Source organism: Rhea pennata, chromosome 5, assembly GCF_028389875.1.
Source record: "Rhea pennata isolate bPtePen1 chromosome 5, bPtePen1.pri, whole genome shotgun sequence".
NCBI lineage: Eukaryota > Metazoa > Chordata > Aves > Rheiformes > Rheidae > Rhea > Rhea pennata.
The window spans coordinates 63,861,605-63,889,433 of record NC_084667.1 but is presented as its reverse complement, the minus strand read 5'-3'; the positions used below and the strand labels follow the sequence as shown (position 1 = coordinate 63,889,433).

The 27,829-nt window shown below is 40.8% G+C and overlaps 1 protein-coding gene across 3 annotated transcripts in view; it reads left to right on the top strand.

The window, feature by feature from the left end:
• Positions 1–16,271: 16,271 nt before the first annotated feature.
• PPM1A (protein phosphatase, Mg2+/Mn2+ dependent 1A) overlaps positions 16,272–27,829 on the top strand; it is a 36,145-nt gene continuing 24,587 nt past the window's right edge. Inside the window, exon 1 of one of the 3 annotated variants that reach the window (XM_062577366.1) lies at positions 16,272–16,394. The gene's annotated coding sequence lies outside the window, so the exon portion shown is untranslated. The other 2 variants (XM_062577367.1, XM_062577365.1) reach the window with 2 other exon arrangements.

The following is a 27,829-nucleotide window of genomic DNA, read 5'->3' as shown; positions in this document are numbered from 1 at the left end:
CGCGGCCCGACACGGCGCTGCCCCGCCGCGCCCGCCCCTATATGAGGCGGCGGCCGCCGCCGCGGCGCAGCGCCGCCCCCGCCGCCAGCGTCACCGCCGCCTCCCCGCCGCCTCCCCGCCGCCGCGGCGCTGAGGCGGCGCCCGCCGCCGCGCAGCTCCCTCCCGCCGCCGCCAAACGCCGCCGCTGCTCTCCCGACGCTTCAAAGCGTTTTGTACCCGCAGACGTGGAAACGGGAACCCGTTCCCGCCCGCTTCCCTAACCTCCCCCTACCGGAGCCGCTCGCGCTGCGGCTCTCTGAGGCAAAAGCGGCGTTTTTCCGAGGCAGAACGCGGCAGCGGCCTGCGTCGCAGCGCGCTGTGCCTGGCGGCGGTGGTCTCGCGTAGGCACGACGCCGTGCGGGGTTGGGTGTCGTAGGCCGCGCCACAGCGAGGAGCGCCAGACCGGAGCAGGGCAGGCGCTGCCCCTGCGCGGTGTCTCCGGGGGTTCGTCCCCGGCCGTCCCGGGGCGGAGGGCGCGCAGCAGCTCGGGCTGAGCGCACGCGGGGGGCGGTCGCACGGTCCCGGAGGCCTGCGGCTGGTGAGCGGCGAGAGCTCGCCCGGCCGCGGCGCGCTTCGTTCCTCTCTACCGCGGACCTGAATACGACAGATTTTTCCAGCTAAAAAAAAAAAAACACTTCAGTAAACATTTTAGAGAGTTCTTGTGCCTTTGTCTGTGTGCACAGTTGCCCTCCATAGGGATTTTAGTGCCAGTCCCCAAGGTTACAGGCGTGTACTGACTCAGCCTGAGAACGAAAGGGACTGCCACGGAGAAAGTTACAAAGTCCTTTACAAGGTAACGGCCGTTTTTGCTGTTTTCCAAGGTACAAAAAGCAAGCGTGTGCATCTGGTTAGTATTGGCCTAATGATAGCTAATTGTACTTTAGAAACTACCTCAATTAAACACACCGAAGTGTTTGTTTTGAGATCCCCGTCAGGTAGACCGCATTAGCGCGACCACAGGCTGGAGCTTTTATGTATGGTTGTTGGAACCGTCTGAATCGCGCTAGGGATTGCTGTCTTCCCAACCCTAAAGCAACCGGGAAAAGATCCACGGGAGTAAAGTGTTGCCAGCTTCCTGGCTCATCTTGATGGTCAGCAGCAGTCTGGCTTTGCTTGCTGGAAGTACCATTACGAGCATCAGCAGCGGCACGCACTATTTTTCTTGCTTCAGAGCCGGCAACTACTTAGAGAAGAGCTATTAGACAAAGTACCAAAGCAAACTGAAACACCTTTTAAAAGATCACATCATAACAAAGCTTTTGGATTTGACCAATGTCTAAATTCCCAAGCAAAACCCAAAAATATTTTTCTTTTTAATGCCTGAGCTTACTCTCCATGTAAGAAACTAATTGCACTTTCTGAACAGGCCATTATTACTGAATTTTTACTTTCTGAACAAGTATCACTACTCACAGTTTTAAAAAAATGTGGTTGAAGGTTAAAGACTCAATCAGCCTAAGTCAGCCTGAACATCACCAAAGCAAACGACAGTTTCATTGCAGTGCATGCAGTGATTTATACAGAGAGCACTTTGGAGATCAGTAAACATAACCTGATATCTATACAAAGTGCATAATTGTGGTAGCAAAGTGCCGGAGCCAATGGGAAGCTGGAGTACAAAGGTCTGAAAATAAAATGAGAACTAGTAACTAAAATGGGAGGTCCCAGTCTTGCTCCACATCTTGCTGTGAACCCTTGTGATGTTCCCTTGTTGACTCTGTGGCAGCAGATAACAGATCAATTAAACTCAGAACATAACAAGATAACATGCATCATTCTTACAGTTACACAAATTATATTGACACACTTAAAAGAAATGTAAATAAAAGCCAGATAAGGTACCTTCTGTCTCCAAAGAAATGAAGCAGAATTAAATATTTGGTTAGACTGCTGTTTCTATATAGTTATTTTTGTTCTGCCATCGTACAGTATTAAAAAGACCTTGTGCACAAGTGCAGTGATCCAAACTTTCAAGTGTTCTCTTTTATTACTAATGAATAATGAATGTGTATTATTATTAATGCTGCTAAATGGAGAAGGAAAATCTGACAGTAGAGTGAAAAAGTGGAACTTTAGTAAACTCTTCAGCTTTCTGATTCCAATTAGATTTGTTTTGCTATGGCCTTTTGTTAGCAAATAAGCAGTTTTTTCTATGTGACAATGTTTACAATAGAAATGTCAGGAACAAAATGAGTAAGAGGAAAAATTAGAGTGCATTCAGTAATAAAAAAGATGAAACAGAGGTTTATCTAATGGTGTATTTGACCACAACTAAAACTTTTAAGGCATATGAAGTTTTATTTTTGCATTGTAGTTGTATTCTGCAATAACTATATTGTAACCCAGAGTCAGAGGCAAGTGGAAAGAATTTCAAGAACAGCATCAGAACTCAGCCAATTTTAGAGCAGGTTTGTGCAATGTATAAACCTATCCCATATAAACTCATAAACATGCGCATATCACATACAGGGGAATATATCTGCTGTGTATATATGGATTTCTTACCTAGTCTTGAGACAACACAGCAGAGTACACTGGCAGTACTTTTTTCTGTCTGCTGGGGAGGGTGACAACTCCATGTTTTCCTCTTCTTGCCCTACATTCTCTCATTTTGCACCTCTGTACCTGTTCTCGTTTTGACCTCATCATCTTGGTTTTGCTTGGTTGTTGAGACAGTTTCTTCATCTAGTTCGTTCTGGCATCCTTCCAGCACTCCTTGTATCTGTTCCCATAGCCTGTTACGGGTTTACAGCATGCTTATTTATTCAAACTTCATTCTTTGTCCTTTTGCCCCACTTCTCAGTTCTGCACAGTACTTTTCTTACACATTGCAGCACTTCCAAACAAGGAATTGTTGCAACACATGGCCATATGACATTTGTAACTAAGCAGTTATTAAGCCTTGCAATCCTACAAGATGACCATCTGTTTTTCTTCAGGGTTCCCGCTGACTTCAGCTGAAGTAAGACGGAGTTTTCTCTTCAGTGTTGGAGATGAGGCATCTTGAGAAATGCAGAAAATGTACACATTTCAGCTGCATATAAGGAATGAATAACTATACATACCTGTCTCATAGAAATAATCCTGTGATGGCTAAAGAATACCAATGTGCATACTGCAAACATCACATTATAGGAAGGTATGGATGGATATTATTTAAGTTTTAATTTAGCAAGGCAGTTAAGCATCTGTTTCAGCCCTTCTTTACGCAACAAAACATTTGAGTATGTTTTTAACAAAATGCATGTACTCACGTCTCATTGGTTACATTAGGACACGTTCTGTAAAGTACATGCTTAATATTTTTTCTGAACATAAGCCTGTAATAGTAATTTGATTAAGCTGTTAATTTTAAGAATTAGTTTTGCAGCAGGAAGTTATACATACATATTCCTTAGGTTCTCATGATTTGGCCAAGTTTTACAGTTGTAACAAGAAGGAGATAGAAGTTGGTTATACTTCTGAGACAAATAATTTTGACATGCTGCAAAAGTATTAATAACTTTTATTTTATAAATTCTTTGTAGACCCACTATAAAGAAAGAACTTTCAGAGTTTTCTAATTGTTTTATAATATATCATTTGAATATCTCAACATTGGCTGCCATCATGACAGAGCAAGACCATATGAAATTATTTCCATTGAGTAATGCTTGCCTTATTAAACAAAAAGCCAGAATTTTTGCACACCCTACCTAGACTTAGGTCCTTCAATCCATGATGTAATTACCTAAATTAGTGAGCTCAAATTCTGAAGACCTCAGCATCTATATTCCATTCTGTTCAAATACCTTTAGCAAATCCTTTACCAGTTTATTAACTGCGTTTCTCTCTGCTCTGCTATAGCTTCACAATTGTAGACTAGGAAATGTAAAAACCAGGGCAGAGCTAGTCACCGATAGATACTGGTTACATGCAGTATACTGTAACACACAAATGCAGTTTGGATGCTTTTAGCATGAGGTATGGCCAGCAATATGTAAGATACGCAGAGTTTATGGTTAGTGTCCTCAAGCTCCTGCTCTGTACACTTCCAGTCTGATGACTATGTACATCCGTAGTCATCTCTTTTTTTCCAAGCTTTCCCTGATTTGTTTCTAAGTTATACAACCATATTTACATACTTTTTTTTTTTCTTTTCATTGAATCTGAATCAACCAGATTCTAGCAGGTCTAACTACCCACCATTATAAAGAGAACTGCAGTATGAAATAACTAAACTTCTCATGAATTAATGGGTAAAGAACTTCCTCACTGAATGTTCACAAGGGGGCCTCATGTGACTTGATGCCTGCCCTGGGAATAATACCATGAAAGTATGGGTGTGAATATTTTTCACAGGATTGTGATGCAAATTCTTTGCTCCATATTACAGTAAACAAAACTCCAGGGCAATTAACTGAGATTATTTCAGTGCCTGTGTAAAACATAAATTGTAAAAATGCTCTTCCTTTGCTAAATTATTTATGCAGATACAGGAATATTAAAATGAATAGCTGGTAAGTAGAGCAGCTCTGTGTTCCCTTTCCTGTATTTCCTCTTCCATTGTGGGCATAACAGAACAGCTTCTGTGGAGAAAAGCTCTTTGCTTAGATTAGGAAAACAGAATTTTAGAGTGAGCCTATCATAAAATGAGTGCAAATGAAGTAAGGCCAATTTTGACTCAGTGCTGTTAGCTTCAGAACATCACCTGTGCCATGTGGTTTAGTGTTACCAGAAGAGAAGACAAACATACACACATACAAAGACAGCCCCATGTAAATGTAACTGAGTGCCAAAAGTATGATTTACATAAACCTCTCTGGTTAGACAGTGGATATTTACTTTCCGCAGTTTTTATTTTATATCTGTTTTAACTGCAAATTATTATTTAAGAGAATGTTCTCTCTTCCATAATAAAATTTATTGGGAAATGAAAGTTTGACCCTAGATAACATACATCCTTTTGAAACCTTTTCAATGCAGAGGAATCATTTTGTTTAGACACAGATTTAAGGTGCAATTCTGTTCTCACTACATCAGTGATTTTTTTCCTGCTATTTTAAAGAGCAGGAGCTGCCTGCCATCTGCACGAGAATTAGCGTCTTAGATTCTCTGAGTTTTTATACACTTAAGCCTCTGCATTCCTGCAACCTTAATCTCTTCTCATTTCTGCTTTCAGCACATTGTTCAGTCTTCGTGGTTTTTCACACTTGGCACCTTCTCCCTGCTTCCTTACTTAGGCCATTTAGAGAAAGGCTTGAAGGAAGTCTGTCCGTCTTTCTTCATTCAAATCTCTCCTTAGTTTCACTTTCTCCTTGCATCCATTTCATTTCAGCCTATTTCATCAGGTTTCTGTGGGAGATCTCACATCAGGTTAAAAGTTCAGTTTGTAAATGTAAGGCAGTTCTAAATAGGGTGAGCTGAACCACTGTATCTTCTATCCATTTTGAAAACAGTAAAGGAAACTGTTGATACTGCCTTCCTGGCCACTGCATTACAGTTTTGTATAACCTGTTTCTGAGCTATAAAAGATAAATAAATCACTTCTACTCCAAACTAAGTTACATCTATACCAGTAAATCAAGCTGGGCCAAGGTGTGAGTCCACAGACTGTTTCATTTACTAGTAGAGGGATAGCTAGGATGGCTTAAAGAAAGCAAATAAAACCTCTGACAAGAGAATAGTGCAGAAAAAGACAAAATAGTACTATAAAAATACACAATGGCAAGACAGTTGTTAGAAAGACAATGAGGACAAATATAGGAAGCATCTACAAATGCAAAGGGAGATGACTCTTGGCTGTTTTTGGTGGACTCTCTTGGCCTTTCTTGGGATGGATTTTCTCAAGATAAAAAGCTAGAGCACTTTTCTGCTCTCCGCCCAGTGTGATGTAGATGTTCAGATTGTAAACCTGTCCCAGCCACTTGCAGCTTCAGTTGACCCTGCTCCTCTTCCAAATTTTGCATCCATGACTTTCCATGACGTCCGTAACTTCAGTTATATTATAAACTGCTTGGCTTTGCTTTGGTTTGTAAAGTGCTTGCAGTGCTTTTACTGACACCTATGCTAACTACTTATGTTTAAAAGAAGCATGTTACTTTTTAAAGGACAATATTCGCCTCCAGTCAGAAAGCTCCTGCATGTTAGGTCTCCCTCAAAGCCCTAACTGGATATTTAAGTGGGATGTAAGTATCCTACATGTTTTATGCAGGTCCTTTCCACAAGGGCAAGTATTATTCAAAAGTCAAGTTTTAAATCAACAGTGGCTACCTGAGCTCTGCTCATTCCTTCAGACCACACTACTTTGACTTTTCTGTCTATTTATTGGCATTAAAAGCACTTTTGCTTTTAATTAAAAGCAATTTTACTTCTGTGACAGTACTGCTGTGTAATTCTTCATGATTATTCAAATGAAATACTAGAAGGAGTCAAGATACAAATATACAAAGGACTTTTCCTCAGAGAACTAGCTATAGGTAAAGGCTAGAACATATTTGAACAGACTGTGTCATATGAATATATCATATCTTAGAGAGAGAAAGCATGTAATTCCTCTTTCTCTTCAAAAAAGCTTTCCTGTTTTCTTGGTATGTAATAAATCTCTTGTGATGGTGAAGAAGAAATTATCATTGCTCTTTGCATTCTGGTTCTTAGATCCCTGTTCTATGTATATCATCCTGACCTGGACTTCGAGGTCACCCAGGTCAATGGAAAGATTTGTGCACCCACTTCCACGTTTGTTAAATGTATAACAATATTCATTTAATTTAAATCTGTTGTAATAAATCTAAAAAGATTTGTGCCTGTGTGGGCTCTCTCATGGCACTAGTACTGAAAAGACAACTCATGCAAGGAACTAGTGAAAACTTCCCCTGTGGCAATATTTAATATTAAGTGAAGAATATGTGTAGGACAAGAAGGTGGCATTTGAAGCGGCTGATTCAGAGCAGCGGCCCACTATAGTCAACAGAAGCAAACCCCGTTGTAGGGCTGAGCAGGGAACATAAACTAGGATCCTGCTCTGAATCCTGCATGGAAAGATTTCCTCTTCCTCCGTTTCCTTACAAGAAGGGAGTTTACGGAGTAGCTTCCCGCACTAAAGCTCGCGCCTGGGAATGTCTCCCGAATCCTGTGAAGTGACACCTCAGGGAACCAGTCCATCAGAAGCTGCTAGCCAATGACGGAATCGGGTAACTGAAATGTCTTTCACAATTCCCAAATCGTTGTATTTTTCTTCATTATTAGTAATACTCTTCCAATAGCTTCTTAGTAGTGAGTCTTTCCTAGCCAGTTAATTTCCCTTCATTTTCATTAATGTATTCCCCTTTGTTTTTAATAGAGCACTAAATTAAAGTAACCTGCCTGTTTACTTCCTTTTTACGCTCTTACTGTCAACAGTTCGGTACAAATCTGGGAACAGGGCTCGTTCACTAACTCAGGCACCCTCTGCCGGCCTTCCCACGGCAAAGCGCAAAGTATCAGACAGTCCTCATACACAACAATGTTTTTTAAGAGAAAAATACAGATTTTTCTGGTGATAAGCATTTTACTACCAGAATATAAATTGTCAGGAAGATCAGATTTAGGGCTGCAAACTGAGCATGTGAGGTGCTTTCTAATGAACTCAAGAAACTGATTGCATAATCAAGCATGTGAACCTGTGGAATTTCTCAGGCAAAATGTCAAAAAGTGAACATGGCCTAAAATAAAAAAAGTCTCCAAGGGTAAACTTTATTGCCGTCTTCGACTATCTAATGAGAGGATATAGAGAAGGCAGAGCCAGACTCTCCTCAGAGGCGTACAGTGATAAGACAAGAGACAACATATACAGATGCAACAGAGGAAATTCTGATTAGCAAATTCTGAACAGGAAGAAAAAAAAAACATGATGAGCATGCTCAAACACGTGAGGTGTCCAGAGAGGTTGTGGAATCGCTATCCTCAGAGAGACTCGAAACACAAGTGCAAAAAAACCTAAACCACCCTATCTAGTTGGGGCTGCTTTGAGCAGAAGGTTGCACTGGATGACCTCCGGAGGTCCCTTCTAACCAAAATTATTCTATGATTTTATGATGAGGGATCGCTGTGCCATGAATCCAGTTTAAACCGATGAAAGCCATCTTACCAGTACTAATGCTTTGCCCAAGCAAGTTTAAGAAATGTAGACTCACTAAAGTCAACGGACTCTTTAGTTTAACTTGAAAAGGCATTAGATCGGGTCCTTCAGCATTCACTTTCAGAAAGGATCTTGAAATGTTATTTCTGTAGACAATGTTATAAATGTCACCAGGTTCTTTTTTAACTGTGGCTTTCTCAGTTGGTTACTTCGGCAGCTAGATGAAATGGAAGCATTTCAGAACCATTCTCTTTAAATATTCACAAATTCAACATAGAGAATTTGCAGCAGAATGAAGTGTTTGCTTAGTGCTCTGAAGGTATGTTACTTTGCTCTTCAATTTGCACTTGCAGGAAAATTCCTATTTGCTAACTGTTATTGGTAATAAGCTTTTCATCTAACTTGGGTTCAGTTCAGGTCAACCAGTACTTTAATGTTGAGACACTGTCTATATTAATTGAAATTTATGTCTTAGAATGGCAATCTTTTGACCTCTGTAGAACGAGCTAATGATTCCAATCCAGTTTTCAGCAGACTGCTGTGAACAAAGCTTTGCCTTTTTACCTCATTTATCCCATCTTTGTAAGGCCAGCTTTTTTTCCTCTTTTTTAATCTAAGCTGTTACAAAGGATAACATTATTTACTTTGAACATGAAGCAGAGTAAAACAATACAAAGAAGCAATTAGAGTATGACATTATAACTGTCAGGTACTAGCCAATTATTTTTTACCTATAAATGTAAAAAAATAAAGAAAATAAATATGCGCTTAAAAAACAGAAGTTTGTATATTCGAAAAAAATATATATATTATTTAATAAATAGATGGGTGCTATACTACAATGAATGAAAGAAAGCAAGCTTCCAAATCCTTAAAAGAAATCACAGTCCCAAATCTGTCAGGGTGTAGCGGGACTATAGATCCATTGGACTATCTGAAATTTCCTGAGAAGGAACAATTTTCTGTTGCAGGTGGAGACTCAGATTATCTCCAAAGGGGTCCATATTTTGAGTAATAATATGAAATGAAGCTGCAGCACATTACTTGCAGTAGACATGTTAAGTATTTTACAAAAGAACATATGCTAATATGACCTGGAATATGGGATTTTCCTTCTCTAATAGGTTCCTTCTTCTGATACCCTGAGCTTGAACTGCACAACAGGCAGTTTCTTTTAGTAATAGCCCGTGTTGCTTTGTTAATAATTTTTGCTCCATCCCAAAAGAAACAGGACACTGTTGGGGGGGGAGTTGTAATAAAAATGCTAAAAATCCAATTTACTGGAAGCTGTTTCACTTCTGTAAGAAAACAAACACATACAGATTTGATCTTGTAGCCATTTTTATTTATTGTGTCCCTTATGCTAGAAAACATGAGCCATGTCTTTATTTCTTATATCAGTCGTACCACATCAGCACTTAAACATAAACTTCAGAAATGTTGTCACTTAGAAAGGACATTAGCAGCAAAATCCGGTTCCAGAATAAAAGTATTCTTCAAGTCCTAGACTGTTCAAAATCATTCTGATTTAAAATTTCTCAAAATCTTGAGATACGTAAACTATGACATTTTGGTTTTAGGTTATTTCCAATTTATTTTAATTATCTAATTGACAACAAAAATGATCACCTTAGCTGTATCCCAGCTAACAGGATTGTTAAGACAGCTGTTTGAACAATTTATGAGAATGAATATATCAAAAAGTAAGCTGTTTGGTTGTACAAAGCAGTCAATCTTATCCTTTCATCAGAACTAATCTCCTTCATATCTGAAAATTCCAGTCTTTATCAAATTTCAGAATCTCTTGCTTAAATGTTAATAATTATAAAAGTCTAAGAGCATCGTAAGACTCTTGATGACTCAGTGTGAAGTATTCTTATGCATCAATAGTCTGACATGTAATTTTAGCTGTGATTGCTAAGTTAATTTTTAGGCTAAACAAATGCCAATTGTAGGCAGGCCTATTAAAATTGGCTGGGACAACAGCCGTTTTTACAACATGCTAATGACTAAGTTTTGATCCTGCAACACTGAGGTCAATGGAAGCTTTGTCACTGACTTCAGTGAGGATAGAGGCCTTCATGCACAGACTACTAATAGCAAACAGCAAATGAAAACAGCAACTTAACATATACAGCCACAGAAGAACTATCCCATGAATGAAATGAAGTCTAAAGCGTAACTGATAAAATGTTCTAGTTGTTCTGTGCTTCACTGCCTGTCTTACAGTAAAAAAGATTTTCTGAAGAAAAGAAACCTTCAGCAATTGAATACACAAGACTTTGTAAACATTCACCCTTGACAGATGAAGATTCAAGAAAATGCGTCCCCTTCAACTTGGAAAGAATTGTAGAACGATATCTGTGCTTGAGTCCTGTCATGCATGGATTCAACCCAGCCTTTAAAGTACTTCAGATCAGTCTAAGTATGGTGCTATAAGCTGTTTTCCAGTTTCTGTGTTGAAGGGTGATGCAGATGATCCTAGTGAGACCATTTACATCATACCGTCATGTACGTGGTTGACAGCACAGGGGCCAACGTGAAGTGATACACCATACCAGCCCTACGTCTGTTTTGTTCTTTTTTATGTAACAGGTTCAGGATAAACAGGTTTTCTAGCAGACTTTTCCATTTCAACCATTTAAGCAGCTCAGAATGAGAAAAGAGAAAAAAAATGAGAGCGGTATTTAAAAGATTTGTTTAATTAATGCTTGTAGACTATATTGACATTCTTTTCAAATTCCTCTCTTTCAGGTGAAATGCAAATATTGCTGGCCATCAGTCTCCACTGTCATTTTGCTACAGATAGAAGGAACCATGTGAAACAAAGGTGTTGTGCATATGAACTGTGAAAACCTTCTTGACAAACTGCATTTATCCTCTTGAACTGCCTGAATTTGTGTCATGTTACCTTTGTGTCTTGGCTTCAGCTTTGGAAATTTGGAGAAACAGGAAGGTGTCATGGTTTTCCCATATTTCACATACAAAAAAGTCTATCACAAATAACTTTCTTAATGCCAACAGAATACAAGTGTTGCTTGTGCTGCAAGTGGAACTTGTTCCCCAGTTAAATTACTTGTTTCTTCAACTAAAATCGGCCTTTACATGACATAACAAAGAATGCATTAGTTAAGAAGCACAGAAAGTGCATTGCACATTGAGAACCTGTAAGAGTGAGGAGCAGAGATTCAGAATCACACCTATCAGTCCGTCAGACTGATTTCTGAATCTAGAAAGATTTATTTTGAGAAAAAGAAAATTGAGGGAGTGTTACTGGACTTCTGTATCTGATATCCTTAGTCAGCTGGCAAAATAGTGTCTGATAGAAGTATTCAATTTGGAAAATATTACAGAGAGTAACCAAACAACAATCTTGAAGAGCAAGTCTTCGTTATTATGAAGCTTTTCATAGCCAAGCTTCCCTTGGGAAAACTGACCACATTTCATCTCTGTGCAATGCTCAGGGATAGCACAGGTCTGACATGAATTGTTAGCCTAGGTTTGCTTTTTTGGGTGGAGGCCACTGATTAATAGCAAAAATTGAATAGGAAAAAGGTATTCAAAATATGCTATCGTGACTACATCGATTTTTTTTTTTGTACTTGGCCAGTGTAAATATGACACAAAATGTTTACTGACAAATGAGACACCTACAGATAAAATATGGGAACTTGGAAAAAAGGAGAGACAAAATTAGTAACAATATTCTAGAATAAAGCTTTATAATACAAATACTCAAAATAAAAGACTTTCTTGGTTCTCTTTATATCTGGGTCCTTAAACTGCTTTGATTTTGTTGATGTTCCTGATCTGCAACTTACATCCATCAGCAAATTCTCACTAGAAAAATAAAACTCATCGAGAATTGTTTTCTTTTTGCTACAGCTATAATAATAAAACCACATTGTGAATGCCCTAATGATTTTGTACATAATTCTGTAGATTTAGAATTACTTGTATTTGCTTTAAAAACATGTCCTTACTGTTTGCAGGTTATTTTAAAAAAGTATGAGGTAAGCACAAATGTTGTCTCAGAGGGCCAAAGCGTGGAAGTCTGCTAGCCTTTTTAAAGACTCTAGCAGAAAGCCAAACTGTATCAGAACGGGTGCATTTCAAGAATGCAGAACCTTTATATATCCCATTCTTCAAAAGTCTGAAGTCTTTGCGAAATCTTTCAGGTAATTTCAGTTTGGATACACCCCAGGTGTGTGGTTTTGATGATTTAAACATCATGGGATTATTAATCATAGCCACAGTACTGGCATTTTATAGAGTTCCCAATGGCACAGCTGTCTGAGCAGGTACCTGCAGATGTCATCACACCAGGGTGTTGCAGCAATAGTACCAAGAAGACTGAAAGCCTGTAACAGTCACCCAGCTTGGCTTTTACATTCCAAAAATAGGTACAGGCCACTGAAGAAGAGGTGGTACATGGCATGGGTAGTTCACAAGCCAAGCATAAAGTTCTGGCAAGTTCAAATTCATGATATTACAGGCCGCATATATAATTAATATGAAGCTTTATATCAGATACCCTCTATGCACCAGACAGGATTCATTTTATTTAAATTTAGCCATCTAAAAATTAATTGTCTTGTCTAAGTTGTCATTCAGCTTCTTCTATAGTCAGAGAAACTATAGGAGAGAAAACATCATCTCCAAAAGGCAACTCATCCAACCTACTTTAGACACCAATTAGTATGTGAGTAATGATTATTTGAAGGCGCCTGTCTCTCTCTGCTGATTCAAGAGAGCCTGGACAATTAGCTTGACTATATGTCTAACATTTAGGTAAGTACTGCTAGATGATACAAATCCCATTCCAAAGCAATTTTTCACATTTCGTGAGACTGTCTACTGCAGAAAATGTACATGGAAAATTTCTAGCAGCATCCTATGATGGAAACTTACAATTACCGCGGTCCTCAGATAGCTCAGAGCAACACAGAATTATCACAAGTGCCGATTTGAAAGGTTCACTGGTCTCGCACAGAGGCTGATTAAAATGGTTTCCAGTGATGATACACAACCACAGACAGTATCCAAGTTCATGTGACAAAGCTGGCTCAATTACCACAGGAGCCACTCAGTCTGTGATTTCATGCACCAAAATGAGGGTTCTCCAAAGATACAACTGAGCATCAGAGATAAGCTACAGCCTTGGGGAACCAAAAAACTGAAAGGCGCATACATGGCCCTCTGGTTCTAGGTACAGTCGTCATGGAGCCGTACAAATATTGCTATATAACTTGAAGATCCGCTCAAAAGCCCTTATGCTCAAAGCCCTTTCCCCTGAGATGGAGAAAGATTAAGGCTATGTGAAAGAAGGCAAATCTTACTGCTAGTCACTTTCTAGTCTTAAACTGTACATAAATATTTCTCACTAGATTTATGGATCTTACAGGACCCAAGATGCTTCTTGTCTTATTATAGGATCTTGAGCAAACCACCAGTCTGCCAGCTTTTTAGGCTACAGAGTAACTTGAAATATATTATTTTCCACCTACATCACATATTAGTGGAAGACCGTAGGAGAAACAGGGAAGATAACTAAAGGAACCTGAAACAAAAAGGCCTTGCTTTTACTGACCTTTTGAACAGACTATATGTGAAACACTGAGAGAAGTACAGTTGTTTCACTTACAGATCAAGAAATATAAATCATGCAACACTATAGATAATATTTGTACTAAGTGTTCCCTCTTAAAGAACGTACAGACAAAATTATGATACCTCAGGCTCCACCTCTATAAAAAGTTTAACTTGAACACCAATTTTACAAATCTGAAAGAATTAAAAGGAATAGTGGGTAATATCAATGCACAGAGATAACAGCTGACTCATACCAAATGAAATGACCATTACGATGGAAAGTGATTCTAGAATGCAGTTAAATTGCCACAGGATCCGAGCAGCAATTGCAGTCCCCTATTCTATTTTTATAGCAAATGATGCCATTGGGAACATTTCTAAGCTTAACTGAACAAAATACGGGATTTTTAAATTGAGAGTTTTAAGGACTACATCGGACAAAATATTCCTCCCTGAGAAAAACAAGTGTGGATAGGTGGTAAATATCTACTTATCTGATACCTAGATATATACTATTCCTCTAAATACTTTTTTAGAGCTGTAGCAGGAAGCAAAATTTGAAATTAAAGGCTCTGAATAGACAATATATTTTCTCTAAAAATATACAGTGAAACAGCATGTCATTTTAAGTATGATTTCTTTGCCAATAAAAATTCCTTGTTCCAGCTAAAGAAATACGATTCTTCTCAATAACTCAGACCTGGTTTATGATGCATGGCTCATACTTAAACACAGTAAGTTTCTCTATTATTGGAAAGCCCTACGATGATTCCTACTATTGCCTTTTTTACTGTGCAGCCAGCGTCTCCAGTGACTACAGGTCCCAATCATCTGCATCCCATCTTGATGGATACTGAAGGGGAAAAATAAGAATTGCATGCTGGGATATGTAGTCTAAACTGCTATAAATAAAAGCGCTATATGTGACATGCAACTCTGTTTTATACTAATTAAATGCATGTGATGCTTGCATTTCTAGTAAATATTCATTACCATTGCCAGTACATCAGCCCAGGCAAAATTAGAAAATTAAATAAAAGTTACACTTTAAGAAGTATGCTGGTAATTTGACTCCATCCGATTTCCCAAGAAAAACGTATAAATAGAAAATGACAGCAGCAAACTCACTGCTGTCATTACATTCCTGCAGCTTAAATCTAGGGCATCACGAGAAAGCTAGACCAGGTTTTTGTTCACTTGTATTCTAAAAAAATACAAAAACCCAATCATAAGTAATACTAAATAGAATCTAACCACACTCCACAATTGTATATAATTCAAAGTGCTAGATTTATTAGAGTATTTTGTGGGTACATACGTGTTAAGAGAAATGGAAGAGGGTGAAAACTTATGTTTAAGCTCTGAAGTTAAAGAAGTGTGGCTGTGTATGTGTACATAGCCACATGCATGCACGAACCATTCTATATAGCCTCTCCTTTGTATATTCTAGAAATTTTGAAAAAAAAAAAAAAAAGAAATGCAGTTTCTAAAATCTGAACTGCATCAAAATTGTAACTGATTTTCTTTGGATCCCAACAGGAAATTCAAAATCACACTGACAGAGATTATAGGAATTATGCTGTGACCTTCCAAAATCTCCTCTCCCATTGTGGAATACACTGCACTGCTCCCCCCTCTCCAATAGCTTCTCAGAATAATTTGTATTTAAATTTCCCTATAGGTTTGTTTCCACTAACAAAACTGGTTGCATTTAACTACAGTTTAAAGGTCGGAAACAGTTAACATAACACTGAGTACAACTGAGTGGTGTTCAGTGTCATGCTAACAAACACAGTTTGACTGAAAACAGTAAGATCAGGTCCAAACATACCATTCAGTAACAGTCAGCAATGGGAACTGGAGATTTTGTAATCATACTTAAACACAGTAAGTTTCTCTATTATTGGAAAGCCCTACAATGATGAGCTTCTTTTATATTAGTGTTTCTAGTTGACTCCAGGTAGGGTTTTGCTGTTTGTATAGGTCTTATCTGTGCAAGAGCCCACAATTAACTGACTTCAGCTGTTGGCACACTCCGGTTGAAGCTGCACTGATTTTATCTAGAATGGTTAGAAGAAGGTAACCAGCAATTTGAGGGCTTTCCAAGCATTCAGTTTAGTGAAACCCTAACATACGGCTGTTTGCTCTGATTATTGTCAAAGATGAGAACTATCTACAGCAGACAACCTTCCTGATCCTTCAGCTAAGTACCCCCTGCACCTTTCCTGAGCGCTCCGTCTTGCCCTCTGTAACCAGCTCCTTCTCCAAAGTGCTCAAACTAATATACATCCCTCAACCTCTCCTTTAAAACCTCCCTTTTTAGATCTGCTCTGCCTCAAAAATCCTCAGCCCGTGATTTAAGGGTGGCTTGCTGGAAGCAGCTGCACACGATGTTCCCTCCACGCAGTCATCGCTTTCCCAACCAGGCCCTTATTCCTGCAGCAACCTCCTTGAAAATCCTCCCCCACGCTCCTGCCACAGCCACCTCCCCTCCCCCTTTCCAGCCTCAGCCCTGGCGACGGGGAGACATTTCAGCATGGCTTGCTAGCTGCACACCATGGCCAGGAAGAAGGGCTGACAACCAACTGCTCCTCGGAGGTGGGCGCCGGCTCCGCGGGGGGAACGGAAGATGGGCAGAGGCTGGAGCGCGGCGACCGTGCAGGAGGTACGGCCTAGGCCGGGTTGGGTGTGGGGGTAAGAGCTTCGTCTCCAGTAACTTCTCCTCCAAACGCGTTCCCTGCAGGACTGCGGGGATGGCTCCCCGAGCGCTCCCCCCTCCCTTTTGTCAACGGGCCAGCCTTCATCAAAGGGGAGCTGCAAATCAGGGGATTATTAAACCCATTACACGTTCATTACTGGTAATCCGCTGCTGCTTTTTGCCAGCAGTGGTGCTTTCGCTAGGGGAAGCGCGCAGCGCTCGGCTTCAGCCGGGCGGGATGTCCCGGGCCGCCATGTCCCGGGCCACCTCAGCGCCCGTGTGCCTGCCCCGGGCTTTGGGCACTCCGCACGAGCAAGGTGGCTGCGCCGCGGCCCGTCCCCCGGCGAGGAGCGCAGCGGGTAGCCCCGGGTTTGCCGCCGCCTCCCCGGGGAGGTGAGGAGCGGCAGCTGCCACCCGCGGAGCCGCCCGTCCGTGACGGGGCCCCGCGCCCCCGAGCATGGCGGCACCGCTGAGGCACCGTCGCCGTTACCTCCCCCCCCTCCCCCTCCGCGCAGGCCTCTACCCTCAGGGCGCGCGAAGGGGGCGGGCGCACGTGACGTGTCCACTCCCCCTCCCCCACCGCTCAAGCCCGCCCGAGCTCGCGCTGCTCCCACGCGCTCGCGCGCATGCTCGGAGCGGCCCGGGGCTGGCAGAGGGTGATGTAATAGCTTTAGCGGCCCGTGCGGCGCTCGCAGCCCCAACATCCGGGCACCGCGCCGCGCCGCGGGCGGGCTTTTGCCCTGAAAAGCGGTTGTTGTCGTCGCCGCGCGGCGCTTCCCCCCCCCCCCCCACGCGTGGGGGGGGGGCCTGTGCGCATGCGCAGCGGCGCGGAGTTGGGGGGGGCAGGGCTCCCGCCTCCCCTGCGGGGCGCGCGCGGCCGCCGCGGCGGCGGGGGGAGGGGCGGCCGTAGCAGCAGCAGCGGCGGCGGCGGCGGCCGCTCCGCGAGGCGGGGAGGCGCGCGGCGGCGCCCGGCGCGCCTGCGCGGAGGGGCGGAGGAGGCGGCGCGGGGTGCGTGTGAGGCGGCGGCAGCGCGCGAGCGGGCCGGGAAGGGGGGGGCGGTGGCGGCGGCGAGGAGCAGAGGCGAGATGAGCGCTGGGCTCCCCCTGGGCACGGAGCCGCCCTCCGCAGCCGCCGCCTGTGAATGAACTGAGGCGAGGCCGCCCGCCGCGTCCCCCCCCCTCCCTGTTCCTCCTCCTCCTCCCCCCTCCCTCCTTCCCCTTCTCCCCTGGCCCGCCCGCCGCCGGCCCCGCCGCGGACGTCCCCGCCTGCCCCCGGCCTCCCAGCCCCCACGCGCCGTCGGGAGCGCGGAGCGCGGCCCTGCCCGCCACAGCCGGCGCCGTCCGCCGCGCCCGGGGCGGGGGTAAGTGGCGCTGCGCAGTGCGCGGAGCTCCGGCGGGCCGCGCCGGGGCGGGGGGGGGAGGGAGGCGGCGGGGCCTGTAAACAAGCGTCGGCGGCCTGCGCCGGGGCAGCGCTGCGCGCCCGCGGAGCGGGGCGGGGGTGAGCGGGGTGGGGGGGGGTCTCCCTCGCGGCGCCATCCCCGGCGGCAGCCGGAACCGGGTCGGGGCGGCAAGAGGCAGGGAGATGGGGAAAGGGGGTGGGTGGACGGCGGCGGCGCTGGCGTGAGCCCGCTTGGGATGCTGCTGCGAGGAGCCCCGGGGGCTGAGGGTGGCCGCGGGGCTCTGCTGCAGCCGCTGCATTGCAGGCGCCTTTGCAAACGGCTTGAAGGGGTGGCACGGGAGCCCCTTGGGGCTGGGCATGGGGAGGGAAAGGAAGGAGGAGGGCGAGCGGAGGGTTTTGGGCCTGGCTCAGGTAGCAGCAGCTTTCCTTTTCTCCTCCCCCTGTCGCTTTCCCCCCTCCCCGGCCGATTCAGAGTTCATTTAATAATGCCTATAAACAGCCTCCTCTCCCATCGCCACCCAAACGCTTCGGGCACGGCCCTGGGGAAAAAAAAAAAACAACCCCCCCCCGCATCTATTTATAAAGCACCCCACCCTAGCGAGGGTCAGAGCATCAAGCACTTCCCAAATAGTGACATTGTCATGGAGCAGGCGATTCAACGCCTCGGCGTTTAAAGTTTGAGTAAGATCTTGATGCCTTTGAAAACAATGTCGTAAGCAAAGGTTATGCTGCTTGCTGATCTGCAATCTGTCATAGTGGACACGTTAAAAGTGGATATAAGAAAACTGTCTCCTTGAGTTAAAAACTTGTCCAGTGATGCATTGGATAACTGGGCCCACGTGTTAAATGTCATAGATTTTGAGACTATATCTAACTTTTCTTGTCCCATTAATCTGTATTACAGTAGTTACGATACAGCTTTAAGACTGGCTGCAGGTTAAATTGTTTTGGAAGAATTGTTTTTGTAGATGTCTGTTCAATATGTATTTGTTTTTATTTTGTGTAGCTAAAGCATTGATGTGTCTTCATATGTATGGAAAAAATTTTGCTGCAAAACTAACATTTAAGTTTACTTCAGTTTTTGTAAGGAACTAATTTATTTTTCATTTGTACCTTTTGTCACATGAGAAGGCATTGGTCATTCAGATGACCTGTGTCATAACCTTAAGGTTTAAGATTCTATACATCATTCAAAGGATTTATTATTACTATTTTTTTTTAACAAACAGATGTCTTAAAACAGGTATTGAGAGCAGTAGGCTTGAAGGTCTCCTTCAGTGGGAGGTGATATATTTCATTAGATTGTGGTGTTTAACAGTAGAGCAAGTAGAACTCTTCATAAAATACAAGTGCTAACTCTTGTGATTCTGAATGACTGACTGAGCTAGGGTAGCATTTTTCCTGCATGCACTTTTTTAGTGGTTAAGTGGCTGACCAAGGATTAGTGAAACACTAGTGAAATTACAGATGACTGCTGTTTCACAGCTGTAACTCAGGTCTCTGTGTGAATTGCCAAATTATCAAGAATTGTGCAAGTTTTACCCATGTTTCTTCTCTGATAGCTTTTCTTCTGATACTAATCATAGTTTTTCTATTAATAATACCAGAGACAGGATGGAGGAAAAGATATGTGTTGAAGAAGGTTTACTACTTCCCAGCATCTGTGTGAGTAGCAGTCAAAGGTATTGAAGAAAAACAATTTTGGTAGGCACATCAGCGTTTGGCACTGCGGTAGTGACAGGGCTACTCCTAAAGCTTTTCTTTTCCACCTTTCCTTGTGGGCCCTAAATCTTGAGTCTGAGGCTGGTCTAGAAGTAAAGAGCTTGCTGATACATGATGCTAATCATTAATATCTTCCTCATAGACATAGATAAATCATAAAATCCACTGATAAATGTAGTTGACATTGGAGAAAGCTGATTTATATACTCTCCTGCTGTTCTGGCATAGCCATGTTTTTCTAGTATACAGACAAGGCCTCTGTATGGCTAATAGGTTTAGTCCTCTGGTTGGAGGTTGTCTATTGAATATTTCTCCTTGAGGTATAATGTGCCTGTCTTCCAAGTATTTACTTAGCTGTCTATAGGTAGGCCTGAGATACTTTGTTGAAACTGAGGAGGAGAGATGGAGATGCCAAAGCACCGGTAAAGCTTGCAGGTCTAAACAAGCAGAACTTACTTGATGCAATTTGAATTCAAGCAGAATACAAAAAGGCTTTTTCTATAAAATCAAACTGGTTGCCTCTTATCTAGAGTGCAGCTTACAAAGTTAAGTTGAATCATTCTCACTGAGATAACGTTTTAAGAACTATTTTTTTAAAATGCTTAGATGTTTTAAGTTTGGCACAGTGTAATTTGCAAACTTATGTAAGTGGTATGTTTTTGAATGCAGCTGTCAATAAAAGATCTTAATGCACTTTTCCATTTTAGTAGAACTGGGAATATAAAGCAGCTGCTTTCACACAATGACCTAAATATAAGTCACTTAACCAGAATATTTCTTACTAAAATACTGACATTAATGTAGACTTAATTTTACATATTCAAGTCTATTCTAATGTAAATTTTTTTACATAATTGACTAAGCAGAATTGCATTGAAATTAAACAATTCAATAATGCAGATGGTGTTATTAAATAAGCAAGCTCTGGATTGGGAGATACTGTAAAATAATTGTATTTATTTTGTCTCTGCAGACCTGCAACTCATTTTAAAGACTTGAATAATAACATTTAAAGTCAAGATAATAATGTCTTAGGGCTACACCTGAGCCATACAACATTTATTCTTACTATTGCATATGATCCTTTGTAACTGTTGCTCTTCTTTTTTTCTGGAATGATACCTCAATTATTCCGAATATTTTTAAGTGTTAATTTATTTGTATCACCTGTATTTTTTTTTTTTTAAGTGAGGCAACATACATGAAACATCTCATGAAAATTAAGCTAATTTCAAGTATTATCTTGTTGCTGAATTCTTACTGGTATCTGTAGTTTTGCTCGCAGTCCCTTATTTTAAATTCTACTGTTGTTCACTTAGTCTTAGATCAGAAATAAACTTCAGTAAAACTTAAACACATTATAATACTTAAGTACAGTCCTTTTCATCGAAAGAATATCAAATCACAAAGTCCAAAAATGATATTTAGTACCTGTTATAATATTTGAAAGATTCAGGAGATGTACATAAAATATAGTTTAAGAGCTGGTGTGTAAAATACAGTTTAAGAAGGATTCATGAAATTTGTCAATGTGGTGTGAATCACAGTAGAGATGGCATATCGCCTTGTTGCTTCTTTATGTTGATCCTGTTGTCTGTCTGTGAAAGAACAGTGTAAGATTTATATTACTAGATGAAATCACTTAAATCTTAAGACTAGCAAGAATGTTTAGACCAAGGAAATTGTAATTGGGACAGGACGAGAGAAATTGGGATACCATGCTGAGATAGCAGACTGACTTTTGTTACTGGTCAGAGATAATACCCTGCTGAGTGTTACTGTTGTTAACCAGTGCTATAAGGTCTGCTCTTTATTTCTCTTGTGATGAACTGTGCTCCTTATTAAACCACATACTAAGTTACAGATGTCTATCAAGTCCTTATCTTATTTCTTTTTATTTTTCTTTCAGAGTTGAAACTGAACAGGCCTTTGTTCTACTGAGTGTTGATATTATTTTTATTTTTTTTTTTGTTTTCACATACCAGTAAAATTAACTAATGGATATTTCAGCTTGCTACTGAAGTCTGCAGAACAGAGTGTTTATAAATATATCAAACAGTTGCTCAGATGTTTTTTTAAGGGCCCTTCTGAAAAGGTGTTTGTAACGTGACCAAAACAATAGAAACACTTCTTTCAATTGCAGATAATTTGAATGAAGTACACTTTTATTGCTTAGAGTATGAACTTTGAAGCAGTGTCCTAGCAAACAAGCATCTAAAAGTGGCATAAAGGAAAAACCAAGTTGACTTATCAGGCTTCAGTATTCAAATTTAGAGAACAGCTGAAAACTTACACATAGAGAAGGTAAATTAGCATCTTTGTGATTATCTTAGTTCTCAGTTCAGGTAAGGATGTCTTTATATATACATATGTATATAGAAAAAAAAAAACCTTCAGGTCAAAATAATAGTTTATAAGTCTGAGAAACTTGAGTATAAAATGACTTGTGTTCTCGTAGCTACATTTAAATCAAACAAAGCACTTAAATGTGCTTATGCTGATATGCAGTGTGCTACTGATTCATGTGGGACTGCTCAAATGTACAGTGCATAAATGCCATGCTGGATTGTGACCTGGAGGGTGAACTGTTCTTCCATGTTTGTGTCCCACACTTTAAGTATTTTCTGTATCTGTACTCACTGTTCATTCTAACTGCTGGCTGCACTTTTAATCTGGAATTTGAGTGGCAGTCTGTATTCTTCTTGGCTGTGTATCATAACTATTTGTTTATGCACTAAATTCAGCTATATTTTTGACTTGTGAAACATCTTAAGGAGGCAGTAGTCAGTAGAACTGTGTAAGCTGTGATAGTGACAGCAGCAAACTGGGTTTTGAGTTTGCCACTCAGTGGAAAACATTCTGTCCTGAAACTTACTGTCTATATAGTAGGACTATGACTGTAGTGTGTTTTTTCTTTGATTTCTTTCTTTCTTTTTTTTTTTCCTGTTTTTACTTAGTCTTGGGAAAAAAAATACCTGCTTTACTCTAACAGTCACCCTCTATCCTTTTTCTTTTAGGGAGAGGAATGCTGGGGATTTGAAGGCAAAACAGCTACGTAAATAAATGCTTTATGCGAGTGTACAAATGAACAAACTGTAGCTTTTCATAAACTTTGAGGGTTTGATTTCCAGGTCTTTATATTCTTCTAGCATAGTTTTGATGTCATTTCCTTGCAAGCTAAGCTATGTCACAACTGTACACTTCACAACACTTCCTATTTTATTACAGTTCTATTCCTATGTGACATTAGTAGGGCTTAAGTCTCTTGTAAGCACTTGTGCTGCTTTTTCTTTATCCTCACCAGAATAGTGATAATGTTGCTGTAATTAGAACCTCACAAATAGTTTTATGTGTAACAGTCTGGGAAATTGCTTATGTATCTTATTTTGAAATATTTCATAATACTGAGTAGTTGGCTAAGCAGGAAGTTTTGGGGTTGTAATGTACAAACATCTCCCTCAAATCATTGGGCATGTAGTGGTTGTGTTTTGTCCAAGTATTTAAATTTTGATCTGTTCCCAGGTGCTATCTGTAAAAACTTTTTCACTAAAATTTTGTGCCTCCTTATTGATAAGTACTCCCATCTAAGACAAATCAGAAATAGGTGGCTGATGGTTTTTACTGACATTAGAAAGATCTGAAGTTTTTGAAAGCTTGAATTAAAAGTGCAGTGGCCTGGCTGAGTAGTTCAGAAGATAGACACTGAAATCTCAGTAGGAAATAGTGTACCCTTTCTTGCATTCATTTTTCATTGGATGTGTATTAACTTGGCCTATATTAACTTTAAATGTCTTTTTTGGTGACAAACAGTATAACATTCTGTAGAGAAGGGCGGTGGATTTTTAAGGATTTGTGTGTATTTACATCTGTATTACCACAGGCAACAGTACCGAGTTAAGTATAAAAAAGTGGCAGTTTCATGGACATTAATAAATAGTGTATTATTTTTGCTGTGTTTCAGGGGCTGTTCAGTTAGTGTACTTAGTGTTATGTTGTTTCTAAATTATTATTCAAGTCTTCCTTTGTTTTTGGAGTTTCAGTTAATACCACCAGGGCCTTTTTCCATGGAGCATTTTCTCCTACTGTGTTTTAAACTTCAGCTGAAACATTGAGAAGGACAGATCAGCAGTAGCTTGACTTTTCTCCTGTGCCCTTTGAACAACCTGAACAACCTTGGTCATTCTGATAAGCAGTTCTAGACTAGAAGTTGAGCATAGAATGTGGACCACTCTCTAGTATTTTTAACCTGTGTTTCCAGTGTTGTGCACTAAAAACCCCCAAATCATCTGTGATCGGCTGTGTTATACAAGCCAGTAAATAATATATCTTTTTTTTTTCCAGTTCAGGGTTACTGAACAGGTAGAAACTACATCAGACACAGGAAGTCCTGAAGTTGCAAATTGAGGGCTGCATATTACAGAAAAATATACCCTGTTCTTATGTTCTTAGCCCTGTGTTCACTTGTGACTGCCATCAGAGACAAACTACAGGGCTAGATGAACCTTTGTTCTAACTCGCTGACTGTATTTTGTGTTCTTACTGTCCAGATAACTGCTTTGCTTTTGAGTGGTGGAGGCAGGAGCTGGGACTCAAATTCTGTCTGATTCTTAACAGGTTTATGTAGAAAGCTTAATTTGATAAAAAGTAAATGTGTGTGTGTGTGTGTGTGTTTTTTTTCTCAGAATCACTCTGAAGTAGCAGTTGAATAGTACAGTTCTATCAAAGAAAACATTCTGTGGATCTTCAATGTAATTTTTATAAGTCACAGATACTGTTTTGTTTGTGGTACTGAACAGTGAATGAAGATGCCAGGACTCAAAAGCTGTGAATGAAAGATTGAAAAAATAAAGCTTAAAGAACTGTTTTATTTAGCTGTTACTTGAGGCTTTTGATAAAGCCCAGAACTGAACAGATCTGAATTTAAGTGGCTTACTTGGTACTCAAGTAAGCATTGGAGATTAGGCCCACAATGCTTAGGAGTAGGGTAATATTCTGTTATGATGGCAGGTGACAGTAGCAAAGCATTCTCAGTATTGGTGTTACTAATCCCATAAAAATTGCAGTTCAACCTCTGTTACTTACTCTACTACTTTCTCCTCTGCATGTTGTCTTTTTCTCTCTTGTCTCTTCCCTTTCCCCCATGCCCCCCCCACACATGAATTCTCCTCCTGGTGAAACTAGTGCTATGCATACTTTTGCTGGAGTTTGTTTGGAGTAACGCTGTAATGCTGTATACTCTTCCTGACATTAGCAGTTTGCTTATTTGAATTCTTGTGCTTTCTTGCCTTTCTCTGGCAAAAGTTTTGAATCTTAGTGGATCTCATTTATTGATACAAAAAAAGAAATGAGGGCTTTATTCCTCCCAAATTCTGTCTGCATAGCCTGTACCTTCCTTGGATCATCCAGTTGTTCTACAGCATTTGCCTCAGTGGGACTTTATTTACTTATTTTTTGAATGCAGTCTGCGGGAGGTTGTGTGCTATTAACAAAGCTGTTGTCTAATCTCACTGTCTAAAATGGGTATATTTTGTTTATCTTCCGACATTTAAGACAGAAATCTTCGGGAAAAGAATTATAACCAGAAAGGTGCTGGAACTAAATGCCAGCATGGACATGTTTTCTGCTTACTGAGTTTTTCAAGCAATGACCTTGTCTTTTCATTCTGCTTCTACTGTTCAGACAGAGCAACATATAAATTCATACAGAGCTACCTCACTGATTTCCGTAATATTTGTTAATGTCATCTTAGTTCTCGACACAATTTTTCATAGTGATTGGGCTGCTCATACTTTGATACTGTTGCCTACTGTTTTTTCTTACGTTCTCCTATCTCTGCTTTTTAATACAAATGTTCGGAAGGAAGCAAGAAACCTCTCTGAACCAAGGGACAGTTATCTTGCCCTGTTCTGAGGGTGCCAGTCATGGTAGGATCCTGATCAGTGACCGATAGTTTGGATGCAAATTGTATCTCCTCACTCAAAGTTTAGTGTTTTTTTGTTTCTTTTTTCCCCCCTCCTGGCAATTGTCCTGGTGATTCTGGAAAGAGTTTTTTCTTTAATGTATGTATACATATGCATGCATGTGTACATGTGTGTATCTTTTGAGAGTTTGAACCTCAGCATACATTCATAACAGGATCAGTAGTTCCTAGTTTAACCTAGAAACAGATTTTGCTTTCTACAGGTAAGACAGATAATAACAGAGAAAGGTCTCTTAAGAAAAAAAATGACATATGTTTGGAGGATGTTAACTTAGAAATGATTGTCTTCTGTTTTCAGAAAATTTCTGTTTTTTAGGTGCTAGAAGAGGTTGCCAATTTAGGGAAATGTGAATGGTCTCTGTTTGCTCTAGCAATCCTCTCCTAAATCCTCTACCTTGCCTACTTCCCCCCCCTCCCCCCCCCCCCAAAAAAAAAAAAAAGAGAAAAAAGTGGGAAAAATGTACTGACATAGGGAAGACAAGTCGGGGAAAAATATTTTGCTGCTTATTATGGGGAGGCATTAGACAGGCTGCTAACCCCTAGCAAGGAGAAGAGATTTTAGGCAAAATAGAAGCTATATTTAAAAAGCAAGTTCTCGATGAAATGGTATTGCCTGTGGACTGGCTGTTAGAGGGCAGAGCTCGGATACCCCTGCATCAGAGGTGCAGTGATCTAGTGTTCTCTGCAATGGTATGAAGTTGTGGTTACTGTTTCCTTCTAATTACAAGGAGAGAGAAGCTAAGCAAGAGAAGGTGGAAACAGTTCATATTTTCCCTTCTTCACACAGTTACTGACTTACCTTTGGGTTTTTTTTTTTTTATCCTGTCCTTCACTTGCTTTCCGTGTGTGGATGTTCTTGCCTGCCCCAGGGCCTGTTTCCTAGAGTTTTGCTGTTTCTCTTCACTTTCTTCAAACTTAGTCATCAAACTACAGTTATCACCTGTAAGCAAGTATTCTGAGAGGAAACAATGTGTGTTAGTAAATGTTTATTAAAATACTCCCATTTCTGTGCATTCTTTCTTATCCTACTTTTTCAGAGGCAATTCACATTTCTCTAAATTGGCAATCCATTCCTGCATCTAAAAGTACATAATCAGAAAAATCAATGCTAAATTTCAATCCTTTACTGATAGTGTCGAACCACAAATGCCAGAACTCAATCATACAGCCTCCAATAGTTTCTAAATAGTTCCATTGGCAAGAAGCTTTTTTATGACTTCATCTAGCTGGTGACTGTGGTGTATTATGTCTCTTTATCTGTGTTTGTTCTGTCTTATTTTAGTCATTCTTCTATCTCTGGGATGATCTCTGGCATGCTGTTTGTTAACATTAATTGATTTGAAGCATACAGTATGTGTTGTTTTTCATTCAACAGGAGCTAATTTTGGAAAAAAATTTCCACACTTATTCAGTTATATGCAGACTGGTTATTGCATTCAATTTATTTAAGGGGGAAAGAAAGTACTACAGATCAGATTGGAGTTGAGGGCATAGAATGTCCTTTTTCTACTCAGAAGTAGTCTCTACAATTTAGTGACTTGCCCTGTGTCCTGTAGCTCAAGTAAAGTTTGTAATCTTGCCTGTGCGTGCTCATTACAACCTAGAGGCCATAATGTCACTTGGAGAGTTGTTCCAGGAAATTGAAGTATAGAGACCTTTCTAAGCTTAGTTTGGACAAGTACTTACTACTTCAATGTGGCTCATATGAGCAGCTTATTCTAGTGGAAGAAATACAACTCAAATGTTGTTTAAAAAGGATTATTGAATTCTACACTGCTACAATAAGATTTTCAGATGAGAGGTGGCTGTTTTTCTTAGACACAAGGCTCAAATCCTCCTGAATTCTGTGGGAAATTAAACTGCCTTTTTAACAAGGATATTTGGAATTATATTGACTGTCCTTTGTGAACCATTTAAGACTATCTTCATTTGAATTTTCAATCAAATGAACTAGCAGAACAGTAAAATCTATTTTCACGTGTATCACAAGGCAATATAGTTGTGCTATCTGGATAGCACAATTTGAGGAACAAATGAAGGGGCAAAGGAACTTCATGCATTCCAGTGATGTATCTGTGGTTGTCCATGGTTGTCCGTGGTCTGGTATACTAATTACCCTCCTTTTCTTTGCCGCTGTGTTCTTCAATTGCATCTAGTTTCAAGGTTTTTAGCTACTGACTCTTTGGCATGCTCCATTCATTATTTCAGTTTTGTTTCTAATGCTACAGCCCTTTGAATTTTGGCACTCTGGTGTTTTATCCAAGATCTTGTTACTTGCGTGGGTTTTTTTTTTCCCTTCCCC